Source organism: Rhinoraja longicauda, chromosome 19 (genome assembly GCF_053455715.1).
Source record: "Rhinoraja longicauda isolate Sanriku21f chromosome 19, sRhiLon1.1, whole genome shotgun sequence".
NCBI classification, from domain to species: domain Eukaryota; kingdom Metazoa; phylum Chordata; class Chondrichthyes; order Rajiformes; family Arhynchobatidae; genus Rhinoraja; species Rhinoraja longicauda.
The window spans coordinates 29956547-29974086 of NC_135971.1; the positions used below are offsets into that span (position 1 = coordinate 29956547).

Genomic DNA, 17540 nt, shown 5'->3' on the forward strand with positions numbered 1-17540 from the left:
CTCACTGTCTCCCCCTCACTGTCTCCCCCTCCACTGTCTCCCCATCACTGTCTCCCCCCTCACTGTCTCCCCCTCACTGTCTCCCCCTCACTGTCTCCCCCTCACTGTCTCCCCATCACTGTCTCCCCCTCACTGTCTCCGCTCTCTGTTGTCTCCCCTCACCGTCTCCCCCTCACTGTCTCCCCCTCACTGTCTCCCCCTCACTGTCTCCCCCTCACTGTCTCCCCCTCACTGTCTCCCCCCTCACTGTCTCCCCCTCACTCTCTCCCCTCACTGTCTCCCCCTCACCGTCTCCCCCTCACCGTCTCCCCCTCACTGTCTCCCCCTCACTGTGTCCCCCCTCACTGTCTCCCCATCACTGTCTCCCCCTCACTGTCTCCCCCTCACTGTCTCCGCTCTCTGTTGTCTCCCCCTCACTGTCTCCCCCTCACTGTCTCCCCCCTCACCGTCTCCCCCTCACTGTCTCCCCTCACTATCTCCCCCTCACTGTCTCCCCCCTCACTGTCTCCCCCTCACTGTCTCCCCCTCACTGTCTCCGCTCTCTGTTGTCCTCCCCACAGTCCAGCCCGAGGTGAGCATCTCTCTGACGGCCGATGGCCGCCGCCTGTCGTGCTTCACCACGGGCTTCTACCCGCGCTCCATCGAGGTGAACCTGGTGCGGGCCGGGCTGGTCCTGGATGAGGACCCCACTCCCACGGGACGCTGCCCAACCACGACGGCACCTACCAGCTGCGCCGCTGGGCCGACGTGGAGCCCGGGGACCGGGGCCCGCTCTCCTGCCGTGTGGAGCACCCGGGGCTGTCCGAGCCCCTCGAGGTCATCCTGGGTCAGTGGGGGGGGGGGGGGAGAGGGGGGGGGGAGAGGGGAGGGGAGGGGAGCGGGTGGGGGGGGGGAGAGGGGAGGGGAGCGGGTGGGGGGGGGTGGAGAGGGGAGGGAGGGATGGGAGCGGGGGTGGCGGGGGCTTGTGAGAGGGAGTGGGAGAGGGGAGGGTTGGTGGAGAGGGGCAGGTGAGTAGGTTACTGGGGAGGGATGGGAGGGCAGGTGCCGTGGGTGAGGGGAGTGGTAGCGCAGAGGGCAGGTGGGGTGGGGTGAGGAGGGGAGCGGCACGGGAGGGGGTGAGTGAGACATGAAGGGGGATGAGAGGGGGTTGGGGATGGGGGAGTTTTGAGAGGGGGTGGGGGGGGGGATGGAAGAGGGGCAGAGGGGTGGGGGTGCGGGATCTCAGTCCTTCATCCGCCCTCTGTTTCTGAATCTCCGACAGTCCGTGAGTCGGGCAGCCCCGCGATGATCATCGCGCTCGTTGTTGTCGCGGCGGTGCTGGCGGTGGGCGCGGCCGTGGGGGGAGTCCTGTACTGGAAGAAGAGACAAGGTAGGTGTGGGGGAGAGACAGGGCTGCTCCCCCCCCCCCCAGCCCAGCACCCCCTCCCCTCCCCCTCAGAGACAGTGGAGGGGACGACTTATCCCCCCCACCCCGCCTTTCCCGACCCCCGCCTCTCCTGTTTCCATCCGTCTCCCGCTCCGCCCGCCCCTTCTGCCACGTTGTTCCGTTCCCCCGATTCACGAGTCAGTGTGGGTGGGGGCTGGTGTGGGGTGGGGGGGGGGAGGGGGATATGGTGGAGGTGGGGGGGTGAGGTGTGCTGGGTTTGTGTGTATGGGTGGGGTGTGGGTGGGTGGTGGGGTGTGGGATGGGGTGGGAGAAGGGGGATGGGCGGGGCAGGCAACACCGTATAAGGCCCTTCGGCCCACTGTGCCCGTGTCTGCCCGTCATGGACAATGCTCCCATGTGCCGGCTCTGGGCCGCTGGTTCTCTGCCTGGCAGCTCCGGCCGGACATCCATCGGGCTGAGAGTCTCTGCTCCCCCACCCCTCGGGCAGAGCGGACACATCGCAGCCCCCGGGGGAGGGGGGATTATTCGTCCGATCCTCCTCTCTCAAAGCGCAGCTCTGCCCGGGGCAACGTGACCTCCCGCCCGCCCCATGACTGCATCATCCTCCGGGCACCTCCACCCTCGTGGCCCGACCCGGCAACAACACCGAGTAAATCTCACTCTGCCCCCCACTCCTCCAACCCCATCTCCTGCTGCCTCACCCCCAACTTCCGCTGCTCCCATTCCCCATGATCTCCCCCTGCTTGACCCCCAACTTCATCCCCCGCTCCCCTCCCAACCATCTCCCCCTCCCCTCACCCCCAACTTCCCCCTCCCCCACCATCTCCCCCTCCCGCCTGCTCCTCCACGTCTCCACCCTCCACTCCGTAAGTAAGTTCCCTCAGACCACAGCTCCTGTTCCCTCCGCCCCTCCCTTCCCTCGTTCTCCCTCCCCCTCCATCTCCCCCCCTCCATCTCCCTCCCCTCGTTCTCCCTCCCCCCTCCATCTCCCTCCCTCCCCCCCCCCCCTCCCTCCACACCTCCTCGTCCCTCTCTCCACCTCGCCCTCCCTTCCGTCCATTTCCCGCTCCCTTCACCTCGAACGCCCCCACCCTGTGGCCCGGTGGTGGCGGGGAGCCGGTGTCCCGGTGTCGGGGCCGGGCCCAGCCCTGACCTGCGGCCTGTCGTACTCTTGCTTGCCGGTCACAGCGCTGCCCGTGTCCGCTGTGTGAGTGTGTCCGGAGCTGACGGGGCAGCTGCTGAATGTGTGTGTTTAGACCAGGCTGATGCGGGGCCGCGTCACTAACTGTGTGTATGTTTTACAGCGAGGAAGAGCGGCTACGGTCCCACCCAGAGTAAGTTCCCTCAGACCCCAGCTCCGCCCCTGTCCACAGTGTTACACATCCTTACTGTGTCTGTCTGTCTGCGCGCGCCCGCCTGTCCATGCGCGCGCCCGTCTGTCCATGCGCGCGCCCGTACGTCCCTGCGCGAGCCCGCCTGTCCTTGCGTATCTGTGCACGTTTCTGCTCTGTGGCCGTCTGTGCGCGTCCCCGCCACCGCCCCCCGTGCTCGTGCCCGCGCTCGCGTGTGCGCGCATGTGGCCGTGTGCGCGCGTCCGGCCGTCGGCGCCTCGCTGCAGCCACGCCGTTGCCAGTAGACGTGTAACGGCGCTCCTTCCCTCCGCAGCATCGGAGCGCGGGGAAAACTCATCAACCTCCTCTGCTCCAGCCTGAGGTAGGAACCGGGCCGGCGCCCCACACAACCCGCACCCCACACAACCCGCCCCACACCCCACACCCCACACACCCCACACCCCACACCCCACACCCCACACCCCACACCCCACACCCCACACACCCCACACCCCACACCCCACACAACCCACACCCCACACAACCCGCCCCACACCCCACACCCCACACACCCCACACCCCACACCCCACACAACCCACACCCCACACCCCACACAACCCACACCCCACACCCCACACCCCACACAACCCACACCCCACACCCCACACCCCACACCCCACACAACCCACACCCCACACCCCACACAACCCACACCCCACACCCCACACCCCACACCCCACACAACCCACACCCCACACCCCACACCCCACACAACCCACACCCCACACAACCCACACCCCACACCCCACACCCCACACCCCACACAACCCGCACCCCACACACCCCACACACCCCACACCCCACACCCCACACCCCACACCCCACACCCCACACAACCCACACCCCACACCCCACACCCCACACCCCACACAACCCACACCCCACACCCCACACCCCACACAACCCACACCCCACACCACACACCCCACACAACCCACACACCCCACACCCCACACCCCACACCCCACACCCCACACCCCACACACCCCACACCCCACACACCCCACACCCGGGGCGGGGGGGGGCAGGGGGGGGACGATTTAATCCCCCTTTGGGGCGGCGTTTATACTGGAGGGGGGGGGGCGGCAGTGAGTTTAATTCCCGGTGAGTGGGGGATGATCACCGTTGGGGGTGGGGGTTATTCCCGGCGGGGGGCGGTGAGTTTAATTCCCCGTTGCGAGGGTGTACATCCCGTAGGTGGATGGGCTGCGGTTTGTGTGTGTGTGTGTATTATATCCCGTAAGGGGAGGGGGTGGGTGTTTCCGGGGGGGGCTGTTATTCCCGGGGTGGGGGTGGGTTTATTGCTGATAATTGAGGGGGTGGGGGGCGACACAGACACGACAGTGGCATTAAAGAGGCTTTTGGATGGACGCGTGGAGATGCGGGGAGCGGAGGGGGGGGTGACGCGCGGGCAGATAGTTGGTCTTGGCGGCACGGTCGGCACAGACAGTGTGGGCCGAAGGGCCTGTTGTTGTGCTGGGCTGTCCTGTGGTGCTGGGGGAGTGGGTGTTTATTCCCGGTGGGGGGGCGGGGGTCGGTATTACTGCTACACGGGTGGGCTGGCGTCGCTCTGTGACCAACTCTCTCTCTCCCCCAGCGCCGCCGTGTCCCGCCGCCGGTCCAGGAGCGTCGGTGGAGAGCGGGACAAGTTTGCGGGGTTTCTGCTTTGGGGGGGGGGGGGAGCGGGGACTGTAATCGTGGGGTGATGGGTGAGCAATGAGCGCATCCACAGCTGGTTTGGTGATTTGGACTTTGCGCTTGTCTCTCTGGGTCGCTGCTCATTTACTGACTGCACTGGGGGGGGGGGGGGGGCTGCTGCTTCCCATAATGTTCCTGCAATGACGGGGTTCAGTGGGGAACAGTCCCGATCAACATCTGGTGGCAATCACAGCTGGAGCGTTGCAGCGCTGGTTGACCCGAGGCCCGGAGCCGGTCGGGGGGCGGAGTGGGAGGGAGGGGTTCCTGGCGTTGAGGCGACACATCCACCCGTGGACTGTGGGGGGGAGGGAGGGTCAGGGAATGTGATTCATTGCTGGGGGGAGGTGATCAGGGAATGTGATTCATTGCTGGGGGGGGTGATCAGGGAATGTGATACATTGCTGGGGGGGGGGGGTCAGGGAATGTGATTCTTTGCTGGAGGGGGTGATCAGGGAATGTGATCCTTTGCTGGGGGGCGTGTTCTGCTTCACTGTCGCGACATAAATGTTCAATAAAGTCCAGTGTGTTCTCCAGCTGCCTGTCCGTGGCTGCTTGTGGTGGTGATGGGGGGAGGGTCACGGGCATTGGGAGGGTGGGGGGATCACGGGCATTGGGAGGGTGGGGGTCACGGGCCTTGGGAGGGTGGGGGTCACGGGCATTGGGATGGTGGGGGTTCACGGCCATTCTGAGGGTGGGGGGGGGTTACGGGCATTGGGAGGGGGGGTCACGGGCATTGGGAGGGTGGGGGTGACGGGCATTGGGAGGGTGGGGGTCACGGATATTGGGAGGTGGGCCCAGTGGGACACGCTGTGTGGGGGGAGGGGTGGGGAAGTTGCCGGGACATCCGTGACCGGGCAGAGCGCGGACGGTGGAGCAGCGGGAGAGTTGCTGCCTCCCAGCGCCGGAGACCCGGGCTCGATCCTGACTACGGCTGCTGTCTGTACGGGGCTTGTAGGTTCCCCCGTGACCTGCGTGGGTTTTCTCCGGGATCGCCGGTCTCCTCCCACACTCCAAAGACGTACATGTTTGCAGGTTAATTGGTTTGGTAAAATTGTAAATTGTCCCTAGTGGGTGTAGGATAGTGTTAATGTGCGGGGATCGCTGGTCGGTGCGGACTCGGTGGGCCGAAGGGCCTGTTTCCGCGCTGTATCTCTAAACTACTGAACCCGGAGCGCTGGAGAACGGAGCGGGAGATTGTAACGTGTCTGGGAGACAGTGATCGACTTCAGGAAGCGATGCGGTCCACACACCCCGGTGGACATTGACGGCGCCGGAGTTTGTAAACTTCAAGTACTGAGCAGTAAACATCACCAGCAACTTGTCCTGGACCAGCCCGGCCAATCCCCCTTCTCCCCTCTCCCATCGGACAAGAGGGACAGAAGTGTGAAAACGCGCCCCTCCACATTTAGGCAGTTTCATCCCAGCTGTTATCAGGCAACTGAACCATCCTATCACCAATTAGCCGCCATAACCTCCCATCTTCCTCATCGGAGACCCTCGGACCATCTTTAATCGCACTTTATCCTGCATTTAACATGATACATGTCTCCTGTATCTGTACACTGTGGACGGCTTGATTGTAATCATGGACAGTGTTTCCGCTCACTGGACAGCGCGGCACAACAGATCTTTTCACTGTACCTCGGTACAGGTGATAACAATAAACTACATTAATCTACACTAAGTGCCGGTGAGGTCTTCTGCGAACTCGGCAACGGCGGACTGGTTTAACGGCGCCGCCGCTTCTCTGCTCCCCTCATCAGTTGCCCGCCTCTGACCCTGGGGCAGGTTCTCTCAGCTTCACCCACCCCTCCCTTCCTCAGACTGAACCCACCCGGAACCTCGCCGGTCCATTCCGTCCACAGACGCTGCCTGACCCGCGGAGTTTCTCCAGCACTCTCTGTGATTCGCTCACATTCCCAGCGGTCTCCCGGCTCCTGGTTCCCTCGCCGCGGCAGATGAGGGCGAATGAGCACCGTGTGTGTCAGGGCCAGGGACAGGGCCGTCTTGTCGATCTGCGCTGCAGCTTCATGGAGTACCCCGAGATCTCCCCGCTCCCCAATAGTCCCCGGGACCCCTGCATTCACCGTGTGTGTCAGGGTCAGGGACAGGATCGTCTTGTCGATCTGAGCTGCCGCTTCATGGAGTACCCCGAGATCTCCCCGCTCCCCAATACTCCCCGGGACAATCTCCAACATATATTAATGATTTGGATGATGGAATTAGATTTAACACTGGCAGGTTTGCGGATGACACAATGCTGGGTGGCAGTGTGAACTGCGAAGAGGATGTTAGGAGGTTGCAGGGTGACCTGGACCGGTTGAGTGAGTGGGCAGATGCGTGGCAAATGCAGTATAATGTGGATAAATGTGAGGTTATCCACTTTGGCGGCAAAAATAAGGAGGCAGATTATTATCTCAATTGCGTCAGGTTATGTAACGGGGAAGTGCAACGAGACCTTGGTGTCCTTGTACACCAGTCACTGAAAGTAAGCGTGCAGATACAGCAGGCAGTGCAGAAAGCTAATGGCAGGTTGGTCTTCATAACGAAAGGATTTGAGTACAGTAGCAAAGTCCTTCTGCAGTTGTATAGGGCCCTGGTGAGACCACATCTGGAGTATTGTGTGCAGTTTTGTTCTCCTAATTTGAGGAAGGTCGTCCTTGCTATTGAGACAGTGCAGCGTAGGTTCACGAGGTTAATCCCTGGGATAGCGGGACTGTCATATTAGGAAAGATTGGAAAGACTGGGCTTGTATTCACTGGAGTTTAGAAGGATGAGAGAAGTTCTTAAAGAGACGTATAAAATCATAAAAGGACTGGACAAGCTAGATGCAGGAAAAATGTTCCCAATGTTGGGAAGTCCAGAACCACGGGACGCATTCTAAGAATAAAGCGGAGGCCATTTAAAACTGAGATGAGAAGAAACATTTTCACCCAGAGAGTTGTAAATTTGTGAAATTCTCTGCCACAGAGGGCAGTGGATGAACTTAAATGAGAGTTAGATAGAGCTCTGGGGGCCAGTGGAATCAAGGGGTATGGGGAGAAGGCAGGCACGGGTTATTGATTGCAGACGATCAGCCATGATCACAATGAAGGGCGGTGCTGGTTCGAAGGGCCAAATGGCCTCCTCCTGCACCTATTTTCTATGTTTCTTCCCCTCCATTCACCGCGTGTGGCCGCCCCTTACTGCTCCTCTCAGAGCGTATATGTTCGCACTGACCGGGACTCATTTCCCCCCCGCCCCTGCCCTGCCCAAGTTACCAGCTGACCCACATCACCCGGTACACTCCCCACCCCCACAACGCCGGTCCGTCTGTCGTTTCCCTGTCTAATTATATCAGGGTTAAGTTATGTGTCTTGTTAGAGAGGCATCGAGTCACACAGCGTGGAAACAGGCCCCTCGGCCCAACTTGCCCACGCCGCCCAACATGCCCCATCTACACTCGTCCCACCTGCCCGCCTTTGGCCCACATCCCTCTAAATCTATCCCACCCCTGTACATGTCCAAGCGTATTTATTCTTGTTTAAAAGAGCTAATCACGGCTGCTCTCCCATCCGCCAGGACCTGGCGTCACACGGCCCCGGCCCCCGTGCACGAACAGCCCCTCCTGGGCCGTCCCCCGATCGCCAACATCCCGCCTGTCTCTCCACCACCAAACCCAATTCACCGGCCACGTCCCGCGCCTCCTCCCCGACACCGAACCCTCGCTCCCCCGACACGGAGCCCATTCCCGCTCACCCCGCGCAGGAAGCGCTCCCACACCGGTCACCCACAGCGCCCGAGAGTCTCCCTAATGGTGAGCCCACCCTCCCCTTCACCCGGACACGGAGCCCCCCGTACCGGCCTCGACCACCCCCTCCTTCCCCGAACGCGGAGCCGCCGCCACAGGGCACGGAGACCCCGACACGAACACCCCACCCGCCGCCCTCTCACCGAGCCCAGCACCCCGGACACAGATCCATCTCCTAGAGTCTCCGTTGTGGATACAGCTCCCCCACCCCCTTCACTTCCCCCACACGGACCCACAGACATGGAGGACCCGACACGGGCACTCCCCACCGTCTCTCCCTCTCACACCCGGAGCCCCGGCCCCCGACACGGACCCACAGACATAGAGGCCCCGACACGGGCACTCCACACCGTCTCTCCCTCTCACACACGGAGCCCCGGCCCCCGACACGGACCCACAGACATAGAGGCCCCGACACGGGCACTCCCCACCGTCTCTCTCTCTCACCCACGAGGTCCCGGCCCCCGACACGGACCCACAGACGTGGAGGACCCGACACGGGCACTCCCCACCGTCTCTCTCTCTCACATACGGAGCCCCGGCCCCCGACAAGGAACCGCCCTGTCTGAGACTCCAGGCCAGATGGAGATGAAGACTGGGTCGGGGTAGAGTTGACCCGGAGACACCAAACCCCCAGGGCCCCAGACACTAAACCCTCCCCAACTCTCCATCCCCAGTCACGGGACGCACGCGCCCCTCCGCCGACACGAAGTCCCCATCATCCAACACCGAGCCGCTCGCCCACCAAAAGGCAGATAGGGACCACCCTCCTAGATAAGGAAGCAAAGCCCACACGGGGGCGGGGCGCGGGGAGCGGGGAGCGGGGCGGGGGGCGGGGATCGGGCGGTGGAGGCGGGTCGGGGAGCGGGGCGTAGGGAGCGGTGGGTGGGGGCGGGGGCGGGGGTGGGTCGGGTACCGGGAGCCCGCGACTCCGGAGCCCCGGCCCGGCCACAACCTCCAGTCTCCCCGATACACGAAACCTCGCCAATCCGGGATCCGGCGCCCGTACACGAGCACCCACCCGCGACTCACGAACACGGAGCGCGCCCCCTCGCACACGGGACCCCCTCCGCGTACATAAGGTCGGGTCCGTTTCCCTACATGGTCCGTTTCACTACGTCGGTTGCGGCTTTGATTATCAGGGTTGGGAAGTCCTGTGGCAGTTTTATAAAACCACAGTTGATGGTCGCCGCTGGAGTCGAATGTATTATTGACAAAGTTGGTGGAATTTTAATTTAATAAATGTTTGTTTGTAAACTGCCAATACGGGCAGGTATTGATTTTATCGAGTTGCACTTTGTATGTTTGTTTTTGTTTTCGAATAAAGTATTTTTAAATTTAAAAAAAGTTAAATATCAGATCGTTCCTGCACCGTCGGAACCTCACTACCAGCGCACGCTGCCCTCGGGACGGCTGCTATAGACGGGAGACGGTTGCCCACCTCTTCGCAGAGTGTGGATTTACAAAGAGGGTCTGGAGAAGTTTGCAAGGATCCCTGTCCCGGTTTATTCCAAACAGCTCCGTCATATAAGACTGTGATTTACGGGCTGTTCCCAAGGACACGTTGAGAGACGGACGTGAAATGCCGCTGGAAGCTCATTAACTCGGTGAAAGACGCTCTTTGGTCTGCCCGAGGTTTGTTGACCTCCCAGCGGAGCGAGCTGTCCGCGGGGAATGTTGCCGACTGGCCCGCTGCAGACTGCAGGAGTACGTGCTGAGGGACCCACTGAATCTTGGTGGAGCCAACGCCATGACTCTGTGGGGTCGAACGACCGACTCGGGTCCCTCCGCTGCTGGACATTGGGGGGCAGAGTGTGGTGGAGACGCCCCTCAAATGAGGGAAGGGATAACGCCCGGGGGGCACATGAGTGGCACGGATGCCGGGTATAATGGTAATTGTGAACACGACCCAATACAATTCTAATCAATATCTGTGCCCGCCGAGAATGGGCAAGATGGTTTGCACTGTTCTTGTCTTGCATGTTTTTAAAAAAAAACACAAAGTGCTGGAGTGACTCAGCGGGGCAGGCAGCATCTCTGGAGAGGACGAATGGGCGATGTTTCGAGTCAAGCCCCACTGTGTTCAGCTGGTTCCGTGCTGTAAAAGTACAGAATAACATGGGTGTTGATAGTTGGCGAGACACCTCACCCCAGAACGGAGATGTGTAATACCAGAGGGCATCAGTTTAAAGGTGAGGCATAAGGGGTGTAAAAGTGCTCAGATCGACATTGGGTGTTGTGATCCGGAACGCGCTTTGTTGGAGGCAAAGACTCCCCCACATTCTAAATGTACCCAAATGTGCACTTTAATTGCTGATAATCACGCTAGTGTAGATGGGCGCTGAACGGCCAACATGAACGCGGTGGACACAAAAGCCCTGCTGTGTGTCGAGAGAAACAGAGAACCCGCGCATCTTGTTAAACGGCGAGAGATTGTACGGTGTTGATATTCAGAGGGACCTGGATGTCCTTGTGCACAAGTCACATGAAACCCACAGGCGGGTACAGTGGGCACTCGGGGCGTGTGAAATATTGACCTTCATTACGAGAGGACCTGGGTCTTGTTTGTAAAGAGAGATACAGAATGGAAACAGGGTCTTCCACCCACTGAGACCACAACGACCATCGATCACCCGCTCGCACTCGTTCAATGTTACAACTTCGTCGACCATTCCCTGCAAACGAGGAGCAACATATGGAGTGCAGATTAACCTGCAAACCTGCATATCTTTGGGTTGCGGTAGGAGGTTCGACCACCCGGAGAAACACATGCGATCAGAGCAATGGAGGACCCGGCGTGGGGGAACCGGCGAGAGGGGGGGGGGGGGGGAGAACAAGGGACCCGGCTTGTGGGAGAGGCCCTGTGGGGAGGGAAAGAAAAGGAGGACTCGGCGTGGGATACTTTATAACTTTGTCTGCGCCCTTTATGAGACGACTCTTTGCATACCTTGGGTATGCAAAACAAAGACTATCACTCTGACTTGTCACATGTGACAATAAAGTATTCATTCATTCATTCATTCATTCATTCATTCATTCATTCATTCACTCATTGAGAGAACGTGCACACTCCACACAGACAGTACCCGAGGTCAGGATTGAACCTGAATCGCTGGCTCTGTGAGGCAGCGGCTCTTCCCGCTGCGCCACTGTGCCACCTTGGGTCTGGAGGAAGGAAGTCTCACTAGTATTATATGGTCCTTAATCCCCACCTACATGTAGTTAGTTACGTGCGGCCCACGGCGTTACTTATGTACATGAACAACTTCGATGAAGAGAACGTGATATTAGTAAAGTGGCAGATGACGCGATAAACAGTTCTATTGAGGATGGTCTCAGGGTGGAGAAATGTAACTATTGGCGAGTAACTTGGGCACATGAATGGAAAATGGGATTTAATACTAAAGAGTGCAAAGTGAGGTCAAATGAAGGTAGGGGCCCTGGGGGTGTTGAGGAACAGAGGGGCCTCGGATACAGGACCTGTAGCCTAACGGACTATGAATGCTAGCCCACAGTAGACAGGGCGATGAAGAATGTAACGGGGATGTTGGGACAAAGCGGAGAGAGCGGTGGGAAATCTCTCGGCCTTGACAGGGCTGATGCTGAGGAGGGCGCGATGCCGGAGGATGCTGCCACCTGGTGGGCGCGGCTGGTACTGCACCAAATACGGAGCAATAAACAGCAGCTAAACACTGAGCGCGGGAAGAACTCAGCGGATCGGGCAGCACCTGGGGAGGTGTAATGTGTAAATCAACGGTTTGGATAATTCCCTCATCAGAACTGGTAACAAATGTAGCCTGACCCGCTGGTGTTTTCCTGTCTTCTGTTTGTGTTCGCCATTCCAGCAACTGCCGTCTCATTCACTGCCCTTTGCTTCGCGGGCAAAGCTTCTCAACAACATGGGAGCCGACGCTGTGACTTGGACGGTACTGGAATGGATAGAAGATTGTCCGAATGGCAGAAGGCAAAGCGTTGGATCCGGTGTGTGGGACACTCTCTCCGTGTCTCCCGCACACAGCTCCCCAGACGCGTGGCCAAGCACGACCGGTCCCTCTTCACCCGCCTGTCCTTCCCCGGGCAGTCCCATCCACGGCGCCGAACCATCGCCATCGCAGCCGGGCAGCGCTGTCAGGGTGACCGGGTGGTGAGGGCGCGTCCGCGGCTCATTGAGTACCGGGACCATCGAGCACTCACTTCCTCCTCGTCCTTCCCCTCGCCGCGACTACCCCTCCCCCACAACCCCCTCCCCACTCCCCCACCGCCCACCGCGCACTCCCCGCCCCCACTACCCACCCCCCTCCCCCCTCCCCACTCCCCACTCCCCCACCCCCACCACGCACTCCGCGCCCCCACTACCCCCCGCTAGCCCATTAACAGCAGCATCTGGACAACTCCTCCCACACAGGCCCGTCCCGTCGCCCCACCCGCTCCTGTCTACATCTCTCCTGGAATAAAACTCAGGCGGCTGTTAATCCATGGACTCTATTAACATCACAACGAGCTGCCATCCGTTCAGTAACAATGTGGCTGATCCAACCTTGGCCTCAGCCTCTATCCGCTCTGCTCCTACTCCGCGATCGCTTCAGTCTAACGAACCGTTAATCTCCGCCTTGACTGTGACCTGACGCCTCCACCGTGACCTGGGGCAGAGAATTCCAGGATTCACGTCCTCGCCATTCACGGAGGAATGGGGTGTGGGGTGAGGGGGGTGCGGGGGTCCGGTGCCCTCCGTCCGTTCTTGTGGCAAATGTCGGGCACCTTCAGAAGCATCCCCCGAAAGGCAGCGACTCACCGGGTAAATGTCCGAGATACCCGGCGCGGCCCAACTCCCCCGACCCATCAGTCCCACAGAGGCCGCACTCCCCTCACCCCGCACCTCCCCGACCCCGCACGCCCCCGCACCGACCCCTGCACGTTCCCACTGGCTTATCACCACCCACCACGCGTCCGCGCGCCACCCCACCCTGCACAGCCCCAGAACCCACACTCCCACACAACCCTGACCTCCCCCCGCACCACACACTCCTTTTCCATCCCACACTCCCCTACACACCGGCACTCCCGCCGCACCCCGCAGTGACCACGCACCCACTCCCACCACTGTATTCCGGAATGCCCCGCTCACCCCAAACTCTCGCATCCCACAATCCATCCGCACGCCGCAGTTCACTCGGACCGCTGTATCCCGCAGTGTCTCCCTGTGTTCACCCCTCACTCCCCCCGGCTGCACACCCTGCAACCCGCCCTTCCCCTCTTGCCAGAAGGAACTGTCTCCACACGTTGGCATCATCTCCCGCTGCCGTTCAGGCGCAGCGCCGCCCGCCAGTGCTTCAGTCATTGGCGGTTCACAGGAAACTCTGCACCACAGCGGCATCGCTCTCCTCTCCACCATCAGTTAAAGCAAGTCACGTCTTCTCTGATTCCACGGGCCCACAGCCGCCTGGTCTCCGGGTGGCAACGAACACCGCGCAGCCGCCGCCAAGCGGGATGCGACTCGTCAACCGGTGACCGGCCGCGGGACTGCACCGCTGTCGGGAAATCTGCCGGAATCGGGATAGTCCGGGAGCGCCCGGCGACCCCGCTGTCTGACGCAGAATGCTATAAAGCTACAACATGACTCTTATATTCAATGTCCCCACCAATGAAGGCACGCACACTACACACCTTTTTATCACTGTATCTGCTTGTGTTGCCACTTACATGGAGCTATGGACTTGCACCGCAAGGGCCTCTGTTTATCGCTTCCAGTATTTATTTCATCTAGCCCCTCATAATTGTGTACACGTCTATCGACACAGTGGCGCCAGAGACCCGGGTTCAATCCCGACCTAGGTGCCGTCTGTACGGAGTTTGTACGTTCTCCCCGTGACGGCGTGGGATTTTTCCGGGTGTCCTGTTTTCCTCCCGCACTCCAAAGATCCACAAGATTGTAGGTTAATTGGTTTCAGTAAATATTGTATTTTTGGAAGTGGGAAGTTACATTTCTGTAGGGATTGCCTTCTACAGAGTGAGGCCACGCTTTGTTCGAACGTGGGATTGAACCAGTGCGAGGAGTGATCTTTCTCTGGAGCCCTGGTTACTGGGTGTGAATTGAGACAAACGCAGCGTTTTCATTTAGTTTGGAGATAAAGCGGGGAAACAGGGCCTTTGGCCCACGGAGTCCGCACCGACCAGCGATCCCCGCACATTAATGCCAGCCCTACACATTAGGAACAATGTACACTTGTACAAAGACAATTAACCGACAACAATGTACGTCCTTGGAATGTGGCAGGAAACCGAAGATCTCGGAGAAAACCCAGCGGTCATGGGGAGAACGTACAAACTCCGTATAGACAGCGCCTTTAGTCGGGATCAAACCCGGGTCCCTGGCGGTGTAACGCAGCAACTCTACCATTGCGCCACTTGAAATTATTCTCCAAGAGTTGGCCGCCGTCTTCACAGAAGCGATATTTGCGGAGATCGTTGGAGCCCACAACGGTCGATTGTTGGCTGTGGTGAAGTTGATAAACGAGTGGATACAAACCGTGAAGCTCAATAGGACAACTGTGAAACTAGTTTGACGATTTGGGTGGGGTAGGGGCGGAGATCGAGGGGTTGTCAGGGTTACTTGATGTTTTGGAGAACTGTGTATTCATACCGCAGGGCTGTAAGCTTCCCAAGCACAATATAAGGTGCTGTTCCTCCAATTTGCATTTGTCCTCACTGTGACAGTGGAGGAGGCCCCGGACAGAATGGTCAGCATGGGAATGGGAGGGGAAGTTAAAGTGTTTGGCAACCGGGAGTTCAAGTAGGCCAAGGCGGACTGCGTAAAGATGTTCGGCAGGTGACTTAAATAACTCGAAATAAAGCGCGTCCTTGACGAAAGTCAAAATTAAACACGACAAACGACTTGGTTCGGATGGTGAATTAATATTGCGACTGTAGCCTTATTATTATCATTATCCAGTGTAACACCATCAACACCCATGAAAATGTTGCGAAGATCGACCTGATTCCGCCTCAGCATCTTCAGGTATCTAATCATATTTAGTCTCTCCTCCTGATCCATATGTTCCATCACATACGCCGTTGAATCATCTATACACCCTTCAATTTGCAGTCAGGTACTTTCTGCGGTTTGATGACCAGAACTGTACACTCAAATCCAGTTGCGAACTAAGTGTTTTATGAATGTGTTGGAAGGAACTGCGGATGCTGGTATACACCGAAGATAGACACAAAATGTTGGGGGAACTCTGCAGAACAGGCAGCATCTCTGGATAGAAGTAATGCGTGACTTTTCTGGTCGAGACCCTTCTTCAAACTCCGTTTTTTATGATGTTTTTTATGATAAAGGTTTATCCTTTGTACTGTCTGCTGTGTGTGATTGCATCATCTGGACTGCTTTAATTTCGCTGTACTTTGTGTAGTGACAATAAAGGTTTTTTACATTTTTACATTTACATGTTGCACCATATCTTATGTTCCATGCTGCAGCTCGTGTTGCTAATCATCTCATAGTCATGCAACGTGGAGACAACATGTCCTATCTGCACTGGTCCCACCTGCCTGCATTTGGCCCATATCCCTCTCAACCTGTCCTATCCATGTGCCTGCCTATATGTTTCTTAAGCATTGTGATACTACCTGCCTCAACTACCACCTCCGGCAGCTCGTTCCATACACCCACCACCATTTGTGCGAAGAAAGTTACCCCTCAGGTTCTATGTAATCAAGCCCCCCCCAACCTCCCCCCCCCCATCTTGTTAAACCTATGTCCTCTGGTATTTAATTCCCCTATGGGCAAGAGACTCTGTGCGTATTCCCGATCTATTCTTCTCATGATCTTGTACACCTCTATAAGACCACCCCTCATCATCCTGCGCTCCAAGGCTGACATGCCACCTTCAACACCTTGTAGATGCTACTGTCGCGTTCCATGGAGTTATATTCCAATTCCTCCCTGCATTACCCCATAAGGCCCTATAAATCACTGTGTATGTCGCTTCGAGTTCTTAGAGTTTTCGAAGAATGCTTAGGCTAAACCAAAGGGGCCTGTAGACCACGCGGACACCTGCAAGGTCACTTTGACATGGCTTTGCTATTCCAGATACATTGTGGACAACCTTGCTGCCTGATAAGACACAAAACTATGGATAGGACACGTTTGGAGGGATATGGACCAAACTCAGTCAGGTGGAACTAATGTAGCTGGCACATGTTAGACGTTGTGGGCAAGTTGGGCCGAAGGGCCTGTTTCCACACTGCACCACTCTATGACTCTGACTCGATAGCTCACGCCATTATGGCATAAAGGAGTATAGCTAGTGCAGACAGGAGACTCGAATACTCAGCGAGGCGTGGGACCTGTTATTTTGTATTGTTATTTTATTGATAGTTCATAGCTTTTCTGTGTTGTTCTTGTGTTTGCTTTAATAAATAGTTATGTGTGCTCTTCACCATGTGCTTCCTACATTCATGGATCCGATCCTTGCATTCTGTGTACATTTTGTTACACTGACCTGCTGTTACTGCAGTTTTTGTGTCAGTCTTTGGTATAAACCAGCATCTGCGGTTCCTTTCTCCGCAGAAACAAGCCCTTTGGGCCACCATATTTGTGCTGAACATGATGCCAATATATACGAATCTCTCGTAATAAGCAGTGCTTGAATGCACCACTCTCGTTCTACACTTTTGTTCACAGGTTTCCAATGAAAGACAACGAGAGTCAAGGTGTCTTAGAATCACATAGCGTGGAAACTGGCAGTTTGGCCCAACTTGTCCACAGCGACCAATATATCCCATCTACACTAGTCCCACTTGCCTGCTTTTAGCCCTTATTCATCTATCTGAATATATAGACAGGTATGTGAACATGTATTTGTATATGTGTATGTGTATATATACACACACTGTACTTTTTATCCGTTTATTATATAGTTTACACTGTACTATGTACACTTCCCTCCCCTGTTAGACCTTGTGTGATGTCCATGTAAATGTATGCACTCATTAATTCGTTTTATTATCACTTTGGACAACTCAATCAGATGTGTATAAAATAATGAGAAGGATAAGTCAAGTGGATGCATACAATCTCTTGCCCAGAGTAGAAGAATCGAGGACCAGGGGACATAGGTTCAAGGTGAAGGGTAAAAGATTTAATAGGAATCTGAGGGGTAAGTTTTTCACACAAAAGGGTACATGAACGAGGAGCCTGGGGAGGTAGTTGAGGCTAGGACTATCCCTACGTTTAAGAAACAGTTTGACAAATACATGGATAGGACAGGT

The 17540-nt window shown here is 57.5% G+C and overlaps 1 pseudogene across 1 annotated transcript in view; it reads left to right on the forward strand.

The window, feature by feature from the left end:
- LOC144603211 (major histocompatibility complex class I-related protein 1-like) overlaps positions 1 to 4784 on the forward strand; it is a 1020820-nt pseudogene extending 1016036 nt beyond the window's left edge. The window contains exons 4-8 of the transcript XR_013548562.1: positions 561 to 826; positions 1262 to 1369; positions 2692 to 2721; positions 3053 to 3100; positions 4377 to 4784. The product of XR_013548562.1 is annotated as a major histocompatibility complex class I-related protein 1-like (transcript). The remainder of the gene's footprint in view (positions 1 to 560; positions 827 to 1261; positions 1370 to 2691; positions 2722 to 3052; positions 3101 to 4376) is intronic.
- Positions 4785 to 17540: the final 12756 nt, after the last annotated feature.